Raw genomic sequence first — 12,601 nt, forward strand, 5'->3', positions numbered from 1 at the left:
GTTGGAATGCAGAGCAGCCATGAGCTCATTAAATGACGGAACAGGTTCCAGGGACTAAATGGGCTATATGCCTAAGTTACTAAATGTACCAATGTTTTTACTATATATGGCAACTAAATTCAGAGGGATAGTAGCAATATACCCGAAGTGGTACCATCACATTAAAGTGAATGCCTTGTTTCTAACCTGCACGTGTTAAAGTCATGTGCTAGAGACATGAGGACATTGTCAGCAAATGGCAGCCACACTTTAAGCAACAGAATCAATACCTCATTTTATAGAATAAACTGGGTGTAAATTTATGTTGCTGAATGTAATTCAGACCTACACGCCACTTAGATTTCATACCTAACTACTTTAGAAGCTAACGACATATGGGTTTCAAAGTGCATTTAAGTTTCTTTCATCTGAATTTATTGCTCCTGTCTTCAAATCCTTCCTTGTCTAAAGATCACTGGCTGATGTTGAATCAAATGAGAGACAAAGGTTGCTGCTTTAAATTCATGTGTAGCATTCTCAATTTAGCTTCAACATTTTGCAGGCAGCATCCAAAGTGGAGCTATTTTTCTGTCCACTTGCAGGTGTCTTTATTCAGACTGGCTATCTTATTGTTCATGTAAATGTCACTTTTATCCTTTGCCAAATGAAAATTGTAAACTCTGCCCAATTATCACAAAAATAAATCTGGCAAATACAAAATGGGTAATGGTTTTTCTAATGGAGGTCTGGATTTTGGTCTACAAAATAGGTACGGAGTAAATAGTAGCTAAGATCCCACATGGCAACCATACATAAAATATATGCAAAATTGACACCTAACTTTTTTTGATATGGCAGCTTTTTGAATCTCTTTGATTATTTATTTGGATCAAAGTGTTATCTCTATTATAGCATTTTTCCCTTCAAGAAATCTTCATCTGAAAGTTACTTATTTTATTGACCGTAAACTTTGTTTGCTCCACCCCCTCCTTTGGATTTCTCTCTGGTTAACCCTGCCAAACTAAGACTCTTTTAAACTTCAGCCAGTAAGTTATTTATCCCCTTTATTCAACACTTCATACCAAACACAAATATTTGTCATTGGGTTTCTGCTAATAGATCCTTTCAACTAAGGCAAATGCATCTAAGCTCCCAATAGACTAAAGAGGCTTAGGAGTACCTCATGTGAGGTATGGCTCTTATAAACATTGCATTTAACCAAGTGCTGCATCTGTCCCATTGATTCTAAATCAATAGTCTTGAAGGAATGATTGTATGGTTCCTGCTGACTCTTTCTTGCTTTCTGTAAATTATCAAAATACCTCTAGGCAATTGAACCACCCTGCAACTGAATCCATTTTAACTATAAATGAGGAATTGTATTAATTTATATAAATTCTCATGGGTGGTGCACAGCTTTCAATACTCTAGTAGTACTCAAAATTTCTATTGAGCTAACAGGATAATCGTTTCTGGAAAGAGATGCCTTGAGAAATCAGCTCCTGTGCAATGGTTTTTCTCCAGAAAGTCAGGCTTGACATGTTATGCGCAATCTTACAATAATTGTGTCAGTGTAAGAGTTGCATCTGGGTTATTTACATGCACAATTATGATTGCACTTCTGTACAGGAAGCTGGACAAGGTCATTGCAGTCGGAGCTCAAAGGTGAGTGATATAATTCTATTTAGAACACATAGATGACTGATAAAGCTTCTGTTTCCAAGGCTTTGCAATCTTAATGCTACTGGTGTCAGCTAGTGTATTTTGTTTTGTTCTTTAACTGATGAACCAAGCTATTTGAATCAATTCAGGTTGGTACCCTGTGCTCATTTGTTAAGGAGCATCATAGTTATCTTTCATTTATTCCAAAAACAAATTTACTGCAAGGATTGATACCATTAAAGCATTAAAACTTTATTTTAATAGCATTAAGGTGATACATTTCTATAATAACTCCTGGGTTTTACATTAATTTTCTGACAATAAAGGTGATGGTGTAATTGTTTTATTGGTGTTTGGCTGCTCACTGTTTAGCTGGTTCATCGCAGTATAGTAGTTTTATTGTGCATGTTGTAAAGATTCATTTGGTGTCCAACTAAGATGCCTGGAGACTTGTATATTTCAACATAAACCATTTATTGTTAACCTATAACTAATACATATCCCAGGCACTGCTATGCATGGGTGCTGCTCCATGCTGGCTCCTTCCAAACTCGACTCCACAGTCTACTATCATGTGACTCTATACATCATACTGCTGGAGGTACTGTTCTCCAATCTCACATTAACTCTTGCTCTGCCAAACACCTTTATACTGCAATGGGATGCTGCTATCACTTAAAAGCATATACAACATCCCCCTATGTTTTTTTAAAAAACTTTCCCCTTTCCAACAGCATAACTACGTACAGTACAATCCTTACTTTACTTGCTATCCATTCTCCCCCCCCCAGCACCCCCACCAACCCCACCCCACCGCCACCCTACCTCAAGTCTCTGACTTAATAAAATCAGATAGTCATGAGGCTTGACAATTCTTCTACATCTTGGTCTGTCACCTTTGGAGGAATAGTAGTCTCAGTTGCTTTGGGTTAACTTTGTTGGCTCAGCGTTGAAATTATAGTACTCTGTGTTTCTGATATTTGGTCGTCCCCATTTGATTCATTTTTTGCACTCCTTCAAGTTGTGTTTCTCATTGACAACCCATCTATCTGCTTTGTTTGGACACTATGGGTTTGTCCCATTCCTCCTGAAGGGAATGTGCAGTCCACTCATTCCTGGAGTGGGCTCAGATTTTCTTTTTCCCTGGGGTCCATCATGTTCTTCCTGGACACTGATGTTTCAAAAATGGAACCTTTATTTCCACTCATTGCACACTTTCAGTCAAATATTTGTTTACTCTTATTTTCCAATCCTTTTGAAAGCTTATGAATCTTTTCATCCAGCTCAGTAACTTCTCTGGTGGGTTCAGTTGTCTTTGTTTCAGAGTTATCTGCAAAATCCTTATAGACACTTAACAACTTCACCTAGACATTCAGTTCCTTTTGCAGCCTTTGTTCCATGGTCATGGACAGTTCCTCAGAGTTTTCCAATTCTCTCATTTATCCTCAGTCTGTTTCCTCGATTTTTCCTTCTCTGCTTTTAAAGTCTGGACTTGGTCCTCCATACCACAAATCCCATCTTTCGTGTTCTTCAGGTTTGAACGAAGTTCAAGAATTTCATTTCTCTTTTCATGGGCAAAATCTTCTGCCTGTTGGGTGGGCCGGACAGGAGCAGGCCGGGAGTCAATCGTCGTCCGCGATCATCTGCGTGCTGCCATTTTACATGGGTGGGCCAATTAAGGCCCGCCCAGTGTGATGTGCACCCGCATTACCCGTGGAGGAGGGACAGTCAGGGCCTGCACTCTTTAAAACATGCATGCAAAGGAGCGCAGAAATCTCCCTGAGACACAAAGCTGCCCCAGGGAAATTAAATTCAAATTGAAAATTCAAAATAAAGAAAGATTAAAATTATTTAGACATGTTCCCTCATGTGCCAGTGTCACATGAGCTGAGGCATGTTTATGAAATGTGAACAAATTATTTATCAATTCAATAAACGCTTCATGAAACCTCATCCCACTCATGGATGAGGTTTCATGAAAAACATGAAGGCTGCTTGGGCTCTTTGCCTGCCTGCCAACCTCTTTCCGACTGACCAGTGATCCAAATATGGTCACAGCTAGTGTATTCCAGGTGGATGGTTTTGACTTGATTAGATTATGGCTGAGGTGGATTCCTTTCTCAGCCAGAGTACATTGTCTGAGGTGGTTAAATCTAATGCATAACCCCCACCCAGATCATTGTCGGGACATTCTGTGAATGGGTTAGGAGATTATCTCATTCACTCTCCTTCAAGGTAATTGTCTTTGCTTTTTTTTGTACACAGGTTGGCCCCGCTTAATGGCTCTGACATTTATTGGGTGCAGTGATGCAAATTTTCAGCCAGAAGCTGTGGGTTCAGGTCACTGGAATGCAACTTCAGTGTTTTTATATTCATAATTTGTCAATGCTAAGTACTTCTATTTGACTGACGGCTGTGAATTTAATGGAAATGGTTCTTCCATTGCTGGTAGCAGTGCACACCAGGGAGTGGTACCTCTTATTAGTACATTGTTGGAGGGGAGAAAAGAAGCATGAGTAGTCAGCTGAGCAGCTGGACGCTCCTCAAATGGAGTAGTGAAGTAGCTTAACAATTGTTGACCTTTGTGGACCTTTCCCAGCTACTGGGGAAGCTTTATAGCACTGGTCAAACAGTTTTCAGGCAGTTTTTACATTTATTTTGGCACTGGAGTGTTGTATAATTCCAGTTTTTGTTTTTACCTTTATTCCAGAGAATAATAGTTGAATGTGTCTTGAAAATAACTAGGCAAGCATTGGTTGCTATAGTACCAGCAATATAAATCTGCAATAATAAACAGAGTTAGCTTCTTTGCAGTGGTGCTGGGAGCCGTTACTGTGCAAAACACCTCAGCACGTGGCCCTCGAAAATATATGCAGCATGAGATGTCAACATGTCGCTTCCTTTACACATTTTTGATTCTTTTGTGTTTATTATTCCTTGTCATTGTTGATAATGTTAATGGGTTGGTTGACATTTTTGGCATCTGCATATTGCTCTGCTAATTGAAAACTACTCAACCATCTCTCTTGGGACAGAAAGACAAGCTTCAGCAGATTTACAATTGCAGAATATGCAAGGAACTCCTTACATTTCACAGCTCAATGAAACTCAGCCTCTTTCTTTATCAAACTAAGAGTTTAGATGTTTTAAAAAAACCATGCCTCATTATCTTCTTATTTTTATTGCTCTGACAATTTAAGAAGTATTTTTGCCCAATGCAACGATGTGCCAGGAGTGAGATGATTCACCTCTAACAGCCACATCATCTTCCTTTTTGTTATGTATGACTCCAAGCATTGGCGAGTTTTACCCACCCCTTCCCCGCACCAACCCCCACCCCCACCCCTCACAGGTCCCCACTGACTTCAGTTTTGCTAAGGTTCTTTGATGCCACACTCAGTCAAATGCTGCTTTGATGTCAAGGGCAGTCACTCTTACCTCATCCCTTGAGTTCAACAATTTTGTACATGCTTGGACTGAAGCTCTGATAATGTGAAGGAGCTGGGTGGCCCTGGCGGAACCCAAACTGAGCATCAGTGAGCAGGTTGTTGTGGAATAAGTGCCACTTGATAACACTGTCGACGACACCTTCCATCGCTTTGCTGATGATGGAGAGTAGACTGATTGGGCTGTCATTGGCCGGGTTGGATTTATCCTGCTTTTTGTGGTCAGACATACCTGGGCAATTTTCCACATTGCCGGGTAGATGGCAATATTGTAGCTGTACTGGGACAGCTTGGCTAGGGGCACAACCTGTTCTGGAGCACAAGTCTTCAGTACTAGTGCTGGACTGTTGTCAGGGCTCATAGACTTTGGAGTATCCAGTGTCTTCAGTCATTTCTTGATATCATGTAGAGCGAATCAAATTGGCTGTAGACTGGCATATGTGATGCTGGGGCCTCAGGAGCAGACTGAAGTGGATCATCCACTCGGCAATTCTAGCTCAAGATGGTTGCAAATGCTTTGCAATGATGTGCTGGTCTCCTCCATCATTGAGGATGGGGATATGTATGGAGCCTCCTCCTCTAGTTCATTGCTTAATTGTCCACCACCGTTCAGGACCAGATGTGGCAGGACTGCAGAACTTAGGTCTGATCCATTGGCTGTAGGATCACCTAGCTCTCACTATCATTTTCTGCTTGCACTGTTGAGCATGCAAGTAGCTCTTGTTGTAGCTTCACCAGATTGACACTTCATTTTTAGGTATGCCTGGTGCTCTTCATTGAGCCAGGTTTGAATGGTAGAGTGAGCGATATGTGGGGCCATGAGGCTGCATGCCCACCGAACAGTCAAAGGCTTATTAAGGCCATTAATCAACTAATTGAAGTAGTTGTCAGGGCTGCCCATCCAACCTTAAGGTTGGCGGGCAAGCGAAGAGCCCAGGTGGCCTTTACATTTTTCATGGAACCTCATCCGCAGGCATGATGAGGTTTCAGGAAGGGTTTATAACTTTAATAAATTTTTAATTAAAATTCATAGATATGTCCCAGCTCATGTGACACCGTCACATGAGTGGAAATGTCTGAGTAATTTTTGAAATTCTCTTTTGCCATTTTTCATAATCAAATTAATCTCCCTGAAGCAGCTCCGTGCCTCAGGAGGATTTCTGCACTCTTTCATGCAAGCCCCAGCTCTCCCTCCTCCCCCCGCCTGCACAGGTAGTGCTGAGTACTTCTGGGTGCGCATCACGCTGGGTAGGCTTTAATTGACCCACCCACATAAAAGCCAATCACGGGCGGTGATTAGATGTGCACCTGCTCCCCCGCAGCCTGCTCAATGGGGAGAAGCTTCTTCCCAAGTTGCCGGTTATCTTATTAGTGAAGAAGCCAGAATCGGTACATGCTTTACTAGGTACATGTACATAATCAGGTAGCATAAGGATCAAGAGCTACTGTATATGAATACCCATCTGTGTAATTCTGCTATCTAACTGGATTGTGCTTGAATGTAATTCCACTGCTGCTGATGGTCCACAGCCTCCTAAATGCCCAGCCTTGAGTTGCTAGATCTGTTCAAAATCTATCCAATTTAGCACAGTGGTAGTACCACACAACATGATGGAGGGTATCCTCAATGTGAAGATGGTACTTGGTTTCCACAAGAACTTGCAGTGGTCACTCCTGCCAATTGTCAGATTGTTGAAGACGAGGTCAAGTAGGATTTTCCCTCTTGTTGGTTCCCTTACCACCTGCTGCCGACCCGGTTCGAGCAGTTATGACCTTTAGGATTTGGCCAGTTTGGTCAGTGGTGGTGCTACCGAGCCCCTCTTGGATATTGAAATCCCCCACCCAGAGTACATTCTGTGCCAACTGTTTCCCTCACTGCTTCTTCCAGCTGGAGTTCAACATGGAGAAGTACTTAATCTTAAACTGAGCAGGGTCAGTTGGTGATAATCAGCAGGTTTCCTTGCCCATGTTTGGTCAGATGACATGAGATTTTATGAGGTCCAGAGTCAGCATTGTGGACTTGCAAGGCAAATCCCTCCTGGCTGCATACCACTGTACCACCATCTCGGGTGGGTCTGGACATACCCATGAATAATGATGGCGGTGGCTGGGAGATTGTCTGTAAGTTATCCTTCCATGAGTATGACTAAGTCACAGGTAATGTGTTGGTAAGGAGGACTTTGCAGGGCTGGGTTTGCCATTGTCATTTCTAGTGCTTAGGTCAATGCCAGGTAGTCCATCCGGTTTCATTCCTTCTTAACTTTTCTGTAGCAGTTTGATACAACTGAGTGGCTTGCTAGGCCATTTCACAGAGCCTGTAGGTCTGGAGTCACAGGTCGGCCAGGCCAGGTAAGGATAGCAGATTTCCTTCCCTAAAAGGCACTAGTGAAGTAGAATTGTTTCTTTTAGTATCACGGTTACCATTGCTGAGACTGGATTTCAGTTCCAGATTTATTATTTGTATTGAAACTCAGCTGCCATGACGGAATTGAACCCATGTCCCCAGAGCATTAGTTTGGGCCTCTAGATCGCTAGCCCAGTGACATTATGTAGTCACTGTCTCCCCTATTCATCTTATTTATCATTTTCTTATAATCTCCATGAATCCTAATGGTCTTGTCTTCTTTTTCAACTACCACTGTGGATGTGACCCATTCACTGCTCTTCACCTTCTTAACTGCCCCTGTTCTTTCTAATCTGTTCAGCTCTTTACTTACTGCTTCTAACTGTGCATAAGGCACTCACCCTACAAAATGTTGGCTGTACAATGTCCTTTATCTTGACTTAGGCCTTATAAGGCCTAATTTTATCATTTGGTCCTCCTTGCTCAAAGACCACATTGCGCTCTCTCCACACTTTCACAATGTCAGGCGTACTTTTACTGTAAATAGCTTGGCCCAGTTTAACCATATTTACTTAAGCCAATTTCTTCCCATCAGGGAAATGTTGTTCCCTCCTATCATTGCTAATGGGAAGTAGTAGGATATAATTTCATATTCCACCCTAACATTAACTTGATCTAGCACTGGATATTGCTATTGGAATAACTAGTCATTTTCACACGAGTCTTGTGTAAGGGAATGTGACTTAGGGATTTCTTCTCCTTTCCTTCCAAGGTAACAGACATTGCTGCAGCTGGATCAATGATGAAAGTAAGTTGTGAATCACTGACTTTCATTTTTATTGCGGGTGCTGGGATTATATTTTCATCCATTTTATTTTGATCTACTATGGGCTGCTTTTCTTGCTCTCTGACTGAACACAACTCTTGATCTTGCTTCTTGATAGCATCAACTTCTGTTTCCATATCTATCCTATGTGCATTTGGGAATTTTGAGGCTCCTGAGCTAGCTTTAGAGCCACCATGACCTTGACCTGGTGCATCACTGCGATCTGGATCTTTACCATGACCTGGTGCATCACTGTTTCCTCAACTCCTGCATGCTGTCTGGATAATTGACTTCCCCACAGGCATAGCACTTTGACTGGAAATTGTAGCATTTAAATGGTTGGTGGCTACCATGGCAACAGTGGCATCTAAATTTCTAACTCTGAGACTGTGAACTTGGCTGCTGTGGCCTGGATCCCACTGAAATATGCTGGCCTCCCCCAGGCTGCTGCAGTGAAGCCTTGGTACTGCAGCCACTACTAAACTTGGATAGTTAGTGGACTTGATTGTCACGATGCACTCCTGGCTGGCTACCCATCTTCTACACTCCATAAAGCTCATTGAGCTCATCCAAAACTCTGTTGCCCATGTCTGGACTCGTACGGGGTCCAAATTACTAGTCACCTCTGTTGATCTGTACTGGTTCGATGTTAAGCAGTGCCTTTATTTTAAAATTTTCATCTTTCTTTTCAAATCTCTCCATGGTGTTGTGGCTCCCCAGCTCTGTAATCTCCTCCAGCCCTACTATCTTCTGAGATCACTGCACACATCTACTGCTGCACTTTTGCCCATCCCCAATTTCCATCTCTTCATCATTGGTGCATTCAGCTCCCTAGGCCCCAAGTTTTGGAATACCCTCCTTACAACTCTCTGCCTCCCTACCTGTCTTTCCTCTTTTAAGATGCTCTAGCAAGAGCATGGCATCAAAGCTAAAAACACAAGTGTTGTTTCATGGTGGTGAATACTGATTCCTTTCTAGAGAATGAGTTACCTGAGAATTTTTTATATACAGAAATGACATGCCATTGCCTTGCAGAGAAACTAGTGAAGAAACTCACAAGGAAGTGGTGCTCAGTAAAGTGCTCAATTATATCATGAATGGCTCGCCTAAAGAGTGTAATGATGACCCCACAATCTATAATAGGTTCCTCACCTTCTGAGTTTTTAAATGCGCTCCTTAAGCACTTTGTTTAAGTCTGATATAATCAGCAAAGCAAGAGAAACGCAAGACAAAGTGAAGATGAGTCATGATACATCAGACATGAAACTTAAAGAGTTCCGTACTGGTCAGAAAGTCATGGTGAAAAATCATGAAGTAAAAAGGAGAAGTATGTGATTGGAGATTTTGTAAAGAGACTAGGTGCATTCATATATCCAGTGAACATTGGAGAGTCACTCATATGAAATATGAATTAGGAGCAGGAGTAGGCCAATCGACCCCTTGAGCCAGCTCCTAACTCATACAAACACATGGCTGATTTGATTGAAACCTCATTCCACATTCCCATCTAACCTCGTCAACCTTTCACCCCCTTTTTTTTAATCAAAAATCTAACTACCTCTGCCTTAAAAATATTCAAATATTCTGTATCCACCATCTTTTGAAGAAGAGAGTTCCAAAGACTCACAACCCTCTGAGAGATAAAAGGTCTCCTCACCTCTGCCTTAAATGGGCATGCCCTTATTTTTAAACAGTGACTCCTAGTTCTAGATTCTCCCACGGGGGGAAGCATCCTTTTCACACTGACCCTGAAAAGACCCTCAGTATCTTATATGTTTTCACCAAGTCACCTCTGGCTTTTCTAAACCCCAGCAGATACAACCTCACTCTGTATAATCTTCCCTCAGAAGGCAACCTGCCCATTCCTGCCTATTAAACTTTCTCTGAACTACTTCCAATGTACTTATATCCTTCCTTAAATAAGGAGACAAATATTGTATACAGCACTCCAGATGTGGTCTCACCAATGCCCTGAAGCATAACCTCACTGCTCTGAAGAAGAGTCATACGGACTTGAAATGTTAACTCTGTCTTATCTCAACAGATGCTGCTAGACAAGCTGAGTTTATCCAGCATGTTCTGTTTTTTATTTCGGATTTCCAGCATCTGCAGTACTTTGCTTTTATCTCCCTACTTGTATATTCAACTCCGCTCACAATTAATTATAACTTTACTTGCTGTACCTGAATACTAACCTTTTGTGATTCATGCACTAGGACATCCAAATTGTTCTGCACCTTAAGGCTCTGCAATCTATCACCATTTAGATAATATGCTCCTTTTATTTTCTTCTTGCCAAAATGGACAATTTCACATTTTTCCACATTATACTTCATTTGCCAGATCTTTGCCCACTTACTTAACCTATCGGTATCCCTTTGTAGCCTCCTTACATCCTGCATGCGAGAGGAGCAGCAGGGTCATTAACAGTGAGAACGTGAGAAGCAGGCTGGCCTTTAACAGTGAAAGAGTGAGACAAGAGTGAAGAAATGATTAAGGAGGGCAGGGAGAGAGGCAAGAGACCATAAAAGACCATGGAAAGCAGATGATTGATGAGTAGGATTGGTCAGTATTTCTAGTTTTTCTAGTCTTGTCTAGCCTAGTAAAAGGAAGGTCTTTAGTTTGCATTTAGGTCTCTAGTCCTTTTCTTTTTTTCTCTTAAAAATAGCTTGTTAAGCATAAGATCAATACTGGTTTGTAAAAAAATTGCAATAAAGTGTAAGGAGCAGGGGACTTTTCAAGTGTAAAGAACAGGAATGCTAGAGTAATTAATTAAGTAATTAAATAAAATATGATAAAGATGGCAGGATGGGTGATGTGTTGCTGCTGCAGCTTATGTGTAATGCCGGACACCGAGTTGATCCAGAGTGAACACATCTGTAATAAGAGTTTACAGCTCGAGGAACTTCATATCCGAGTTAAGGAGCTGGAGTCCAAGCTGCAGACATTGCACCACATCAGGGAGGGGGCAAGTTACCTGGGGACTTTGCTCCAGGAGGCAGTCACAATCCTCAGATTAGGTAATTCAAATTTGGTCTGTGGTCAGGGACAGGAGCATGTGACTGCAAGTGAAGCGGATATGGGTACCCATGGGGTATCATTCAAGGAGCCTCTGCTCCCGCAACTGTCCAACAATTACGAGGTTCTTGCAAGCTGTGTGGACGAGAGTTGGAACTGCAGGAAGGATAAGCGAACGGACTACAACACCATGGTACAGGGAGCCATTCAAGTAGGGGGCAGGAAATAGGAATATAGTAGTGGTAGGGGACAATATAATTAGGGGTTTAGATGCTGTTCTCCGCAGCCATGAGCCTGAGACCTGAAGGCTGTGTTGCCTGCCCGGTGCCACGGCTAAGGACACCTTCTCAGGGTTGGAGAGGAACTTGGTGTGTGAGGGGAGAGATCCAGTTGTCATCGCTCACGTTGGTACCAATGACCTTGATAGAACTAGAAAGGAGGTTCTGCTGAAAAAACAGTTAGAAGCTAAATTAAAAAGCAGAACCTCCAAGGTAATAATCTTGGGATTACTACCTGAGCCACGGGTAAACTGGCATTGGGTAAATAAAGTCAAGGAGTTAAATGCATGGCTCAAAGATTGGTGTGGGAGGAATGGGTTTCAGTTGATGGGGCATTGGCACCAGTACTGGCACAGAAGGGAAGCTGTTCCGGTGGGACAAGCTTCATTTGAACCGTGCTGGGGCCAGTGTCCTGGTGAATCGAATAGCTAGGGCTGTAGAGAGGCCTTTAAAGTTAACAGAGGAGGGGTGGGGGTATGTAGGCTAACAAAGCAAAATGATATGGCAACATTACAAAGCAGCTATTTAGGTACTGATACCCAGAGCGTGACAGGAAGGGACAGAGTGCAGAAAAATAAAACAACAGCAGCGAATAGGGCAAAAGAAGGAAAAATGGTAAAAAGGCAAAAGTAATGGCTCCTTACTTAAATACAAGTAGTATTCAGAACAAAATAAAGGAATTAATGGCAAAAATTGAGATTAGTGGGTATGATCTTATAGCTATTAGGGTGATGTGGTTAGAAGGAGATCAAAACTGGGAACTAAATATTCCGGTGTATGTGATTTTTTGAAAGGACGGGCTGGAAGGAAAGGGTGGTGGGGTAGCTTTGTTAATACTAGGTGGAACAAGTATGATTACAAGAAATGACCTTGCATCAGAAGATATAGAATCTGTATGGGTGGAGGTAATAAATTACAAGGGAAAGAAGACACTGGTAGGAGTAGTCTATAGACCCCATAACAGTACCTATACTGTAGGACAGAGAATAAATCAGAAGATAATGAGGCATATAAAAAAGGCAGTACATTAATCATGAGTGACTTTAAT

Source organism: Carcharodon carcharias, chromosome 20, assembly GCF_017639515.1.
Source record: "Carcharodon carcharias isolate sCarCar2 chromosome 20, sCarCar2.pri, whole genome shotgun sequence".
NCBI lineage: Eukaryota > Metazoa > Chordata > Chondrichthyes > Lamniformes > Lamnidae > Carcharodon > Carcharodon carcharias.